We start from the raw sequence: 13,688 nt of genomic DNA, 5'->3' as shown, positions 1-13,688 counted from the left end.
CTCTGAGCCGCCTTTCAGTCCTGAGTCTATGATTCTAGAAGGATGAAAGAGATCAGAGATTTAGAGCTAGGAAGGACCTTCAGCCCTATCTTCTCCAACCCATTCATTTTACAGAGGAGGAAAGTGAAGCTCAGAGAAGCAAGGTGACTCTGGCTCTCCTTGATTGTATCAAATGGGGGATTTGAACCTAGGTCCTTTAGATTCTTTACCAAGAAAACCCAAAATGGGGTCACAGAGTCAGACACAACTGAAATGACTAATCAACAACAAACTGATTCCAGAGCCAACTCTGGAACTTGGTGAAGATCACATGGGTAGTAAGAACCAAAGTTCAAACTTGAATCTATGTTCTTGATCTCTAAATCCAGGACTCTTTCTACTACTCCATAGATGAAGCTTAAATTCATGAGCTTAAATTCCAGCTTTGCCACTTTTTGTTGCTTGTATGAGGCTAAGTCTTAGTCCACCTGTCTATTAAATAAGTAAAATGTGTTGCTTTTACATCTTAAGTGACCTGGGTATATAACTTGGGGAACCTTTCTCACATTTCTCAACTAATATGCCTCTATCTGATTCACTGAGGACAGCTCTCCACTTTCCAACATATGGTTTGCTAAAATACCAAGGAAAGTTTGACTATAAGAAGGTTGAAACCAAAATGGAATCCTTTGAATGAATAACCATAGTCACAAAAATCTATGTTGATTCCTCAGATTTGCAATCCAAAGATGAAAGCCTCTCTGACGGAGGAAGCTGACGTTTTTTCCTGTTGGTCTCTGCCGACCACTGAGGGAGAATATCTCTCTTCCTGGTATTGCTATGTCCAGCTCCTTAGTGTGGCCACCCCTTCTATGTGGTTTCCCAGGCAAGGTAAAGCAAATTTCTATGGCTCCCCTTCTTCAGAGGTCGTGTGTCTCCTGTAAGACATAGAACCAAAGGTTCAAAAGTTCTCATTGTCTCACCCATGCTAGCATCTGTCCTCTCTCCAGTTACCAACCCTGGGTCCTGGCTGTTTTTCCTTGCAAAAGACATGCTCCCAGGTGACTACCTTTCTAAAACAGGTGAGGGAGAGAGAGGTGAAAAGTAAGCTTCCTGTAAGGACCACACTTCCTTAAAATGCTCTACAAGGGGCAGTTATCAGTTGGGGTCCCCAGACCTGTCGTGGATAGATTTCCAATTTCAGGGAACTTAGATGAAGGAAAATTTCATCTTGATTTCAACATAATTGTTTTCCTTTGTAATCTTATATATTTTATTTTATGCATTTAAAACTATCATTATGAGAAGTCCACGTCACACATAAAATTAAGAACCTCTGTTCCATAGGAACATGAGTTATTGTGATTATTGCTTCTTGCTCCATCTCCTTGTTGGGATTTCTGACCTCCAGGGCTGTTCTTTGGATCCAAGAAGGAACCTAAAAAAGTAAAAACTACTGAAAAAAATCTATTCCTCGAGAATAGCCACCATTTCCAATGATTGCCATTTTCCTTTTGATCTTTGGGGGAGGGGCAGTGGTACAGGTGGGATCATTAATGCCTAGGAGGAGAGTAGGAAGAGCAGAAAACCTCAAGTGTTGGATGTTACTGCCCATAGAAAACCAATCAGAAATGAAGTGAAAGCCTCTCTGAAATTTTAATGTAAGTAAATAGGAAAATATGATTCAATTACCCAAGAAGTCGATTTACAAACAGCCTTTTGGGATCTTATCTCCTGTGAAAGTGAGGCACACCTATAGGTCTTGCTATTTCAGCACTTCCATCAACACTCCACAGCATAAAGGAAACTAATGGCTCTCTTAGTCAAGAACGTAATCACATATTTCCAGATGAGAGTCACAAAAAATGATTAAATGTTTGGGAAATTAGATCTATACGGAAATACTAAAAGAACTGGTTTTATAGATCCTAGAGAAGAAGAGAAGGCTGAAAGGGAGTGGTGAGGAGAGCCTCAATCTGCAGGTACAAGAAGAGATATTATAATGTGAATGATAGTGAACAGCTGTTCTACATATACACTGAAGACAAAACAAGAGGAAATTGACTTCAATTCCAACTGGAGAGATTAAAATTCAACCTTAGAAAAAACATAAAATCATTTAATTTTAGAGCAAAAAGGACCCCAGGACTTCCTAATTATGAGGTTTCTAAGATCTTGGACTGCATTTTTAAGTAAGGTTATGGCTTTCCTTTTGGATACTTTTGAGAAAATGGGTAGGCAGCTACATTTCTGGAATGGTTTGATTACTGTTCTGCCTTGAAATAGGAGGCCTTTCTAGCTTGATCATTCTATTTCATTCACCAAACTCAATAGAACAGCCACCATGTGTATAGAAATAAAGTACTAAAGAAAAGACAGTTTCAACACATAATTCAACAGCCAACTGGAAATTTGATTTTATATAGTCTATCACCTCTAACTCAACATGGCTAAAATCAAACCCATCATCTTCCTACCTGCCCACCATCTATACCACTCACCAATCATTTCCCTTTCTTGACTTGATTTGTCACTAGTATCACCTTTCTTCCATTCATCCAAACGTAAAACTTCCAAGTCATTTTTTATTCCTTCTCCCTCACCCTTCATATCTACCCAATCACCAAGTCCTATCAATTTTTCCTCCAAAAAGGTTTTTTTAAATTTGTTTAGATTTTTCCAATAGGTGGGCACAGCTTTTGGTATATGAGTGTAATGAAATGCCATTACACCATAAGAAATAGCAAAACAAATGGTTTCAGAGAAAACTTTGAAGACCTGTATGAACTAATAAAAGTGAGTAGAAGCAGGAGAAAAATTTATATGATAACATTATAAAGAAAAACAACTTTGAAAAGCTTTCAAACTGGGATTGATACAATGACAAACCAAGATTCCAGAGGATCAAAGATGAAACAAGCTACCCACTTCCTGACAGAGAGGTAATAGATCCAAAGGCACAATGAGACTGACATTTTGGGACATGACCAGTAGAGGAATTTGCTTTGCTTGACAGCGAATTCTTATTAGAAGCATTGTCTTGTACTTTTCTTTGGTGTTGTTTTATTGCTGTTCAATTGTGGAATGGGAGGAGGGGGAAGGGGAAAAAATAAATTCATCTTTAAAAATAAATTCATCATTAATTCATCTTTTTGGCATTCATCTCTTCCTTCCCATTCCTATTTCTAATTCCTTATGCCTTCTCTTTTTGTTGGGAATACTATGATAGTTTTCTAACTGGTCTGGTTCTGTCTCCAGCCTCCACTCCCAATCTATCATGTACATTTCTGTCACATTTATTTTCTTAAAACATAGCTGATATCTTGCTACTTCCCATATGCAAAAAGTATAATTCCCCGATGGTTATAGACTATAGTCAATGAATCACAGAATCCCATAACATCAGTTGGAAGGGATTTCTCTGGTCATTTAGTATGACCCATACCTAAAAATGACCTACAATCATGGGGAGCCCACTACTGTACATCCTAAGGCATCTCATTCGACTTTTGATGGCTCTAAATTTTAAGAAACTTTTTCCTCATATCAAACCCAAATTGGTGACCCATTTTTTCTAGTTCCATCCTCTTACATAAAAAAGAACAAGTCAAATCCTTTTTCCACAAGACAATATTTTAAATATTTAAAGATAGTTATCGGGCCTCAAACCACTGAGTCTTCTCTAAACTAAAATTTCCAGTTTCTTCAACCAAATTTTATATGCCATGTCCAAACGCCTTTGTCCAGCATACAAGGTCCCTCACAGTTTAACTCCAAACTACCTTTCAATAAATATTCTAGCTTCCTTGCATACTCTGTAACTAAACTTCCCATAACTTTCATGGTAGATGAAAATTCAGTTCCCCCCCCCCCCAGCTATCCAAATAATACCCTCCTTTTAAGGCCTAGTTCAAGTTGTGTTTTCTCCATGAAGCCTTCCATGCCCCTGATATTCTCTCTGCCTCCCTCCCTTCTTCCCTCCTTTCTTCTTTCCTCTTTCCCTCTTTCTTTCTCTGTCTTTCTGTCTCTCTCTCATTTCCATTCCTTTAAAGCGTATGTATTCTATTTATCTGTTATTTTATTTATAGTGCAGGTTTAAAAGTTGTCCCATGTTTTTTAGTAGTGGGATACATGATTAGAAATCTACATGGGTGCAGGCCACATAGGTATGGACCTTTTCATTAACAATAGCAGTAAAGCTTGTTGGCTATTCAAAAATATAAGTATCTTTGCAGTACTAAAAAGTAAAAAGTACTAAAAAGCTTTATCAACTTTATTCATACAAAAGGGCACAGTTGTAGGCCTAGTGTTAGTCATTCAGCAATTTGGATCAAGTCAATGAATACACTGGTACCAAACAGATGGAACCATTTTTTCAAACTGGGAAAATAGTCAGGGCACATCTCAATTCTAATTCCATATTTATATCAACGATGGTGGCTCTCAGCTTAGATTTCGGCAGTTTTATGAAAGAGAGTATTTGTTCATAGAGTCAGATGGACTGCCAAATTGCTCAGTTTCACTCCATAGTCAGAAATTTCAGGGAGTTAGACCCCCCTCTGCTTGATTAGTTCATATGTGCTAGCTAATTAAATAAAAAGAATGTTGCTGGAAATCTCATGTGAATCAAGAAGAGTAGATTTGGATTTGAGGGTCATATATTGGATACCCAGGACACAGGGACTGATATTAAAAAGTCAGTATAATCAAAGGAGCAAACACTTGGTGCCAGCCTCTGACTCTTACTAGCTGTGTGATCCTAAGCAAATTATTCTATCTCTCTGAAGTTCTGTTTCCTCATTTGTTATGAGAGATATTCAATCTGTAGCTATGTGTCTAGAATACCTTAATTACAGTCTTAATTAGAATTATTAGAGGAACACACTGACAGGCTTTTCCAGACCTATAATTCTATTTCCTTCACCATCACCAAGTTCAACAAGATGGCAGCCTGATGTTCAGAAATAAGCATTTTAAACCTCAACATGCATATGCATGTGAGCTATTATCATTTTCATGCATATTTGTCTCTTTTCCCTAATAAAACTGTAATGTAAGCTCTCCCCAAACAGGAACCAGTTCTTACATTTGTTTTTCTTTCCCCTCACACACACTTAGCAGGGACACAACAAGTATTTATTGCATTATTTTTAACAAGTCATGAATGGATATAGCATGGCTGTCCCATTGGATGAGTATTAAGACCATGGCACTGAGCCACTAAGCAGAGCTCCCATTTGAGATAAAGTTTACTGCAGCTTCTGTCACAAACAAAAGGACCATGTGATTGTAAGGCAGCATTTAAAGCCATCCTTTTTTACTCTCCAACCCATTTCCCTGTCTCTCTTCTGCTGTACCTTTTTGGCTTCTGAAATGTGGGTCACCTCCAGTGACATGACCCAATTAGGAGATGTAATTTAACAGGAAAAAAATAAAAGAAATCCTCTGAGATGGCAGGTTTGAAACAAAGACTGGGAGAAATTATTTTCCTTTTATTTAATTTTTTTTTGGCAAAAGCCTATCTACTAAAGGGGTTGCTTTGTTTGTCCCTCCCTACCCCCCCCACCTCCATACACCATCTGTACAGTGCAAAGAAGCATAGGGAGATGAAACTTCAGTAGCAGCTAGAAAGGTATTTATCATGACCACCAAAGAATAAATGCAAAGTTTATTTTAATAAATTGTCTGTGTCCATGGCCTCATTTTTTGGCAGGAGGATGTAAGTAGGGTGTTGGTATATGAAGCTGAGAGTGTACTGAAGATGCATCTCTGTGATACCTAAAGAATCAAGAAAGTAGCAAATAACTTATTTATCTAGAATCTAAACAACCATAGAGTTCTTTTTCAAAATAAAATTTTACTGCTATCTTTTGGTCTTTTTAACATCACCAAAATTTCCCCTAGTATCCTCCCCCTTCCAGAGAACCATCTCATATAACAAATTTTTTTTAGAAAAAAGAAAGAAAATAATCAGCAAAGCTGATTAGTATATCCAAAAATGTCTGAAAATATATGCAATGTACTAGACATGGGGACCTCCCATTTCTGCAATGGGTTGGGGTGGCAGAATCATGTCATATCTCTTCTTTAGAGCCATGTTGGCTTTTTGTAATTTTGCAGCATTTGCTTTGGATTCTTTTTGTGGTTGTCCTTGCCATTTATGGTGTTTTTTAGTCTTTGTATATGTTGTTTTCTTGGCTCTGCTTACTTTACTCTGCATCAGTTCATATAAACTTTCCCATGCTTCTTTGTATTCATCATTTCTTACAGCACACTAATATTCCATTACATTCCTGTACTATAATTTGTTTAGCCATTCCTTTATCAATGGACATTTACTTTGTTTCCAATTCTTTGCTGTCACAAAAAAGTGTTGCTATAAATATTTTTGTGTACATAGGACTTTCTTCCTATCAATAGTGTATTAACCTTATGGTGGAATCTCTGAGTCAAAGGGAACCATAGATGAGCCTTGCTAGGTTTGGTTTTTGTTTGTTTGTTTATCTTTGGTTGGAATGAGGAGAGCATATTTAGTACTCTACTTTTAAGAAAAAGAGTAAAATGAAAAACAAGCTAATTTTAAGAATTTATTTTTAAAATTACCTTCCAGGACACATCATCAAGTCCCAAATGAATTCAGTCCAATCTCTCTTACACCTGCATCTTCAGTACTGCACAAGGATAACGAATGTTTAGAGAGTGTTAACGTTGAAAAGTCATGAAAAAACCTAGGCTCTTGAACCTGATATGTCATTAATACTATGCAACCTTGGGCAAATCACATCAGTCTCTGACTTTTGTTTCCTCCTCTGTCCAGTTAGCCTCCACATATGGAGAATAAAACTCAGCTCAAGTATCACTTCCTACAAGAGGTCTTTCCTTGAATCCATCAGAATACAAAGACAGGAGTTGCACTTTTGTCTTTCTATGTGCTTAGCACAATGGCGCAGTATCTGGCATATATATGTATATGTAAATATATGTGTGTGTGATGCTTAATAAATGCTGTTAACTGTCTGCTGGCTGGAAAGCTCTACCCTAGGCCTTTACCAGTAGTGTTCTCTATTTTTGTTTGCTCTAAGATGAACCATTAGGGAGAACAATAAGGTAGGTGGCCAAAGCATGCAACCAGGTATTGTTGTGTGGGAGAAGATATTAATTTCAAAGGGAGGTGTCAGAATGGGGGGGATTCCTCTTCTGTTTGCCAGCCAGAAAGATAGTCCAGAATCATCATAGCTGTGCACTCACAGACTCATTCTATTTCACTCTACCCCTCTGCCCCTACCGTTTACAAATTGCTTGGACTATATAATTTTTCTCCTCTTACTGCATGTAGTCTGTTCTACTTAAATAAAGGAAGAAAATAAAATCAAATGTTTTAGGGGCAAAGTTTAAAAATATCCTTTTCAGCAGAGTCATTGTTATCCAATGAACTCTGTAGATTTTCTAGGGATCTAGGAATCCAATAACAAGTGGCTGGACAGAGAAATAAATTGTTGTCAAGCGTGATGGAGGTGTAAAAGAATAAATAAATGGATCTGATACTGATCTTCCACATATCCACCATCTCTCCCATATAAAGAGCTACTGCTGAAGATCGTTAAGAGAAGAGGAGCTATCCTAGAGGTATAAGAATCAGACCCAGAGGGAAAGGGAAATGAGAAGGGAACTGGAAGGGGGAGGGGGAAAGGAAAAGGGGCTAACGAAAATAGGTTAAATGATTTCTTGATTTAAAAATGAGGTTTCACACAAGGACTAAAAAGTAGGATGTAATTCTTTGAACAAGAGGGCAGGTCTGCCACACTTCTTGGAAGAAGAACGGAAATAAAAAGAAAAGGAATAGAAAGGTAATTGTGCAGGTGTTGAAAACTCCTAGGAGACCTAACCAGGTGCAAAGAGAAGACCTGCTTACCTCGGCATTAGCACTTCCTATGCCAGGAGATTATCGATTCAATAAGACAGTGATGGAGGACAATAACTAGATAAATAAGCATTTAAAGAGAATATCATTTCAGAATAACACACCCAGCTGGTATCCATTTTGAGGAAGAAACAAAGGAAAAGAATCTCATTTATTAATGGAGGTAGAACACACACATAAGTTCATGCATGTGTAACACACTGTGGCAAAGAATCCAAGCAATCCCTTTGCTTGTTAGAGCTCAATGAACCCGTCCAGCTCAGTTCTGTATCATAACTGTGTCATTACAGGTTTGTTTCAGGGTTAGCATTGACTTACTGTTTTCCCATGCCAAGAGACTGTCAATCCAATCAAAGAACAATATATCGGAATCAATAGACAAATGTAAACATCATTGCTTAAGGATAGTATATATTGGAATAACATGCTGCAATCTATACAGAAACTGGCCCATTTGCTGATAGTCTTCTTTTTCAAATGGGTGAATCAGCCCTGCCCAAATGTAGAGAAATATTAAGGGTCAGCCATTCAAACCCTTTGATATTTCAACATATTTGAAAGGGGGCTATTATTAATGATGCAATGAGAAGCATTACCATATGCCTCAATGAGAAATACCATACTTTTAGAGGTTAGGCACTGGACTTAGAAACAAGACGGCTTGGTTCCAATCCTAATATCAGACTTTGTGACCCTGTTGGTCCACTAAGTATCTGCACCTCAGTTTCATCATTGATAAAACAAGAGGGTTGACTGTAGCATCTGAGCTCCCTTCCAGTTCTAAATCTATGATCCTATGAGTGGTACTGTTTCTGTTTCACTAACGTCCTACAAAAAGGTGACATCATGATGTGGAAGTCACTCTCAGTTCTCAAACGCTATTCCAGGGGCAGTGCAAGTGCTTATAAGTTTGACCAACCTGGAAAGGCTTTAAATAATACCCAGAAACAGCAACAAACTGTTGTCTAAGGAACCTAGCTAAATACAGAGAGGGAGTTTATCAAGAGTTGATGATGTTTTTATTAGTTGGTGACAACAACACATGAAACTATCCACTAAGGTGTGGAGGCACAATTTGCTCAGTGAAATCTTTGAACTTTTTTTTGATATAGTATTTCTTCCCAATTACATGTAAAGACAATTTTTAATGTTCATTTTAAAAAAATTTTTGAGTTCCAAATTTTCTCCCTTTCTCCCCTCCCCTGCTCTAAGATGGTAAGCAAATTAATGTAGGTTTTATATATATGCAGTCATGTTAAATGTATTTCTGTATTAGTCATGTTGTGAAAGAAGAAACAAACCAAAAGAAAACACACACACAAAAATGAAAGCTAGTATTCTTTGCTCTGCATTCAGATTCCATTCGTTCTTTCTCTGGAGGTAGATAACATTTTCCTTCATGAATATTTTGGAATGGTCTTAGATCACTGTATTGCTGAGAAAAGCTAAGTCATTCGTAGTTCATATTTGTATAATGCTGCTGTTACTGTGTACAATGTTCTCCTGGTTCTGCTCACTTCACTTTGCATCAGTTCATGTAAGTCTTTCCAGGTTTTTCTGAAATCTGCCTGCTAGTCATTTCTTATAACACAATAGTATTCCATTATGTTCATTACTACTCATTCAGCCATTCCGCAATTGTTGGACATCCCCTTGACTTCCAATTCTTTGTCACCACAAAAAAATGCTGCTATAAATATTTTTGTACAAACAGAAACTTTCACCCTTTTTAAAAATCTCTTTGGGACACAGATCTAGTAATGGTATTGCTGGATCAAAGGGTATGCATAGTTTTATAGCCCTTTGGGCATAGTTCCAAATTGCTCTCCAGAATGGTTGGATCAGTTCACAACTCCACCAACAATGCATTAGTGTTCCAAGTTTCCCACATCCCCTCCAACATTTGTCATTTTCCTTTTCTATCATGTTAGCCAATCTGATGGGTGTGAAGTAGTACCTCAGAGTTTTTTTACTTTGTATTTCTCTCATCAATGGTGATTTAGAACATTTTTCACATGACTGTATAGCTTTGATTTCTTCATCTGCAAACTATCTATTCATATCCTTTGACCATGTATCAATTGGGGAATTATTTGTATGTTTATAAATTTGACTCAGTTTTCTATATATTTTTTTATTTTTAAAATTTATTTATTTAACATATTTAGTTTTCAGCATTGATTTTCACAAGAGTTTGAATTACAAATTTTCTCCCCATTCTACCCTCCCCCCCCACTCCAAGATGGCGTATTTTCTGGTTGCCCTGTTCCCCAGTCAGCCCTCCTTTCTGTCACCCCACTCCCCTCCCATCCCCTTTTCCCTTCCTTTCTTGTAGGGCAAGATAAATTTCTACGCCCCATTGCCTGTGTATCTTATTTTCTAGTTGCATGCAAAAACTTTTTTTTTGTTTTTGAACATCTGTTTTTAAAAATTTGTGTTCCAAATTCTCTCCCCTCTTCCCTTCCCACCCACCCTCCCTAAGAAGTCAAGCAATTCAACATAGGCCACATGTGTATCATTATGTATAACCCTTCCACAATACTCATGTTGTGAAAGACTAACTATATTTTGCTCCTTCCCAACCCATCCCCCTTTATTGAATTTTCTCCCTTGACCCTGTCCCTTTTCAAAAGTGTTTGTTTTTGATTACCTCCACCCCCCCATCTGCTCTCCCCTCCATCATCCCCCCCTTTTTTATCTTCTTCCTCCTTCTTTCCTGTGGGGTAAGATACCCAATTGAGTATGTATGGTATTCCCTCCTCAGGCCAAATCTGATGAGAGCAAGATTCACTCATTCCCCCCTCACCTGCCCTCTCCCCTTCTCCCACAGAACTGCTTCCTCTTGCCACCTTTATTCGAGATAATCCACCCCATTCTATCTCTCCCTATCTCCCTCTCTCAATGTATTCCTCTCTCGTCCCTTAATTTGATTTTATTTCTTTTAGATATCTTCCCTTCATCTTCAACTCACCCTGTGTCTGCTCTCTCTCTCTCTCTCTCTCTCTCTATATATATATATATATATGTATATATATATATATATATATATATATATATATATATACACACACACACACACACACATACATATATACATACATACACATTCACTTATATATATGTATATATATACACATAAACATATATATATGCATATTCCCTTCAGCTACCCTAATACTGAGGTCTCATGAATCATACACGTCATCTTTCCATGTAGGAATGTAAACAAAACAGTTCAACTTTAGTAAGTCCCTTGCAATTTCTTTTTTTGTTCTTTTTCTTGATTACCTTTTCATACTTCTCTTGATTCTTGTGTTTGAAAGTCAAATTTTCTATTCAGCTCTGGTCTTTTCACTGAGAAAGCTTGAAAGTCCTCTATTTTATTGAAAATCCATATTTTGCCTTGGAGCATGATACTCAGTTTTTCTGGGTAGGTGATTCTAGGTTTTAATCCTAGCTCCATTGACCTCTGGAATATTGTATTCCAAGCCCTTTGATCTCTTAATGTAGAAGCTGCCAGATCTTGGGTTATTCTGATTATGTTTCCACAATACTCAAATTGTTTCCTTCTGACTGCTTGCAGTATTTTCTCCTTGATCTGGGAGCTCTGGAATTTGGCAACAATATTCCTAGGAGATTTCTTTTTGGGATCTATTTGAGGAAGTGATTGATGGATTCTTTCAATTTCTATTTTGCCCTGTGGCTCTAGAATATCAGGGCAGTTCTCCTTGATAATTTCTTGAAAGATGATATCTAGGCTCTTTTTTTGATCATGGCTTTCAGGTAGTCCAATAATTTTTAAATTATCTCTCCTGGATCTATTTTCTAGGTCAGTGGTTTTTCCAATGAGATATTTCACATTGTCTTCCACTTTTTCAGTCCTTTGGTTCTGTTTTATAATATCTTGATTTCTCATAAAGTCACTAGCTTCCACTTGCTTCAATCTAATTTTTAAGGTAGTATTTTCTTCAGTGGCCCGTTGGACCTCCTTTTCCATTTGGCTAATTCTGCCTTTCAAGGCATTCTTCTCCTCGTTGGCTTCTTGGAGCTCTTTTGCCATTTGAGTTAATCTATTTTTTAAGGTGTTGTTTTCTTCAGTGTATTTTTCAGTATTTTTTTGGGTCTCCTTTAGCAAGTCATTGACTTGTTTATCATGGTTTTCTCGCATCCTTCTCATTTCTCTTCTCAATTTTTCCTCTACTTCTCTAACTTGCTTTTCCAACTCCTTTTTGAGCTCTTCCATGACCTGGGACCAGCTCATGTTTTTCTTGGAGGCTTTTGGTGTAGGCTCTTGCACTTTGTTGACTTCTTTAGGCTGTATGTTTTGGTCTTCTTTGTCACCAAAGAAAGAATCCAAAGTCTGAGACTGAATCTGGGTGTGTTTTCGCTGCCTGGCCATATTCCCAACCAACTAACTTGACCCTTGAGTTTTTCAGTGGGGTATGACTGCTTGTAGACTAAAGAGTTCTATGTTCCATGTTTGGGGGGGATGCACCAGCTCTGCCACACACCAGCACTCCTCCTTCCCCAAGAACCCCCAACCAGGACTAGGCTTAGATCTTCAGCAGGCTGTGCACTCCCGCTCTGATCTGCCATTTAATTCCTCCCACCAGGTGGTCCTGGGGCCAGAAGCAACAGCAGCTGTAGCTGCCCCACCTCTGCTGCCCTGGGGGTGGTGGCCGAACCCCGAACTCCTTCCACTCCCACAGCTTTTCCCACTAACCTTTTCTCCGCTGTCTTTGGTGTTTGTGGGTTGAGAAGTCTGGTAACTGTTGCAGCTCACTGATTCAGGGCACTAGGGCCCACTCCTCCCGGCTCCTGGTCTGGTTGGTCCGCGCCGCTCACGCTGGGCTCTGCTCCGCTCTGCTCCAAGCTCCCAGCTCCGTGTGGGATAGACCTCACCCAGAGACCATCCAGGCTGTCCTGCGCTGGAGCCCTGCTTCCCCCTGCTGTTTTGTGGGTTCTGCCGTTCTAGAATTGGTTCAGAGCCATTTTTTTATAGGTTTTTGGAGGGACTCGGCGGGGAGCTCATGCCAGTCCCTACTTTCCAGCCGCCATCTTGGCTCCGCGCCCCCCCCAGTTTTCTATGTATTTGAGAAATGAGGTCTTTATCAGAGACACTGCCTGTAAAAATTGTTTCCCCGATTATTCTTTCCTCCTAATCTTAGTTTTGTTTGTGCCAAAATTTTTAGTTTAATATAATCAAAATTATCCATTTTACATTTTGCAAATTACATTTCTATCTCTTGTTTGGTCATAAATTCTTCCCTTCTCTATAGATGTGATAGGCAAACTATTTCTTGATCTCCCAATTGGCTTATGGTATCACCTTTTTGTCTAAATCATGTACCCATTTGGACCTTATCTTGCTTTATGGTGTAACATGTTGGTCTATACCTAGTTTCTGCCATACTGCTTTCCAATTTTCTCAGCAGTTTTTGTCAAATAGTGAGTTCTTGTCCCAGAAGTTGGGGTCTTTGGGTTTATCAAGCAGTAGATTACTATAGTCATTGACTACTGTGTCTTGTGTACCTAGTCTATTCCACTGATCCACCACTCTATTTCTTAACCAGTGCCAGTTAGTTTTGATGATTTCGGCTTTATAATATAGTTTGAGATCTGGTACAGCTAAACCTTCCTTTGCATTTTTTCATTAATTCCCATGATATTCTTGATTTTTTATTCTTCCAGATAAATTGTGTTATAATTTTTCTAGCTCTATAAAATAATTTTTGTTAGTTTTATATAAGTAGTAGTAGTTGAATAAATTAATTTAGGTAGAATTCCC

The sequence above is a fragment of the Trichosurus vulpecula genome, chromosome 4, assembly GCF_011100635.1.
Source record: "Trichosurus vulpecula isolate mTriVul1 chromosome 4, mTriVul1.pri, whole genome shotgun sequence".
NCBI lineage: Eukaryota > Metazoa > Chordata > Mammalia > Diprotodontia > Phalangeridae > Trichosurus > Trichosurus vulpecula.
Note: the sequence above shows the minus strand (reverse complement) of the source record.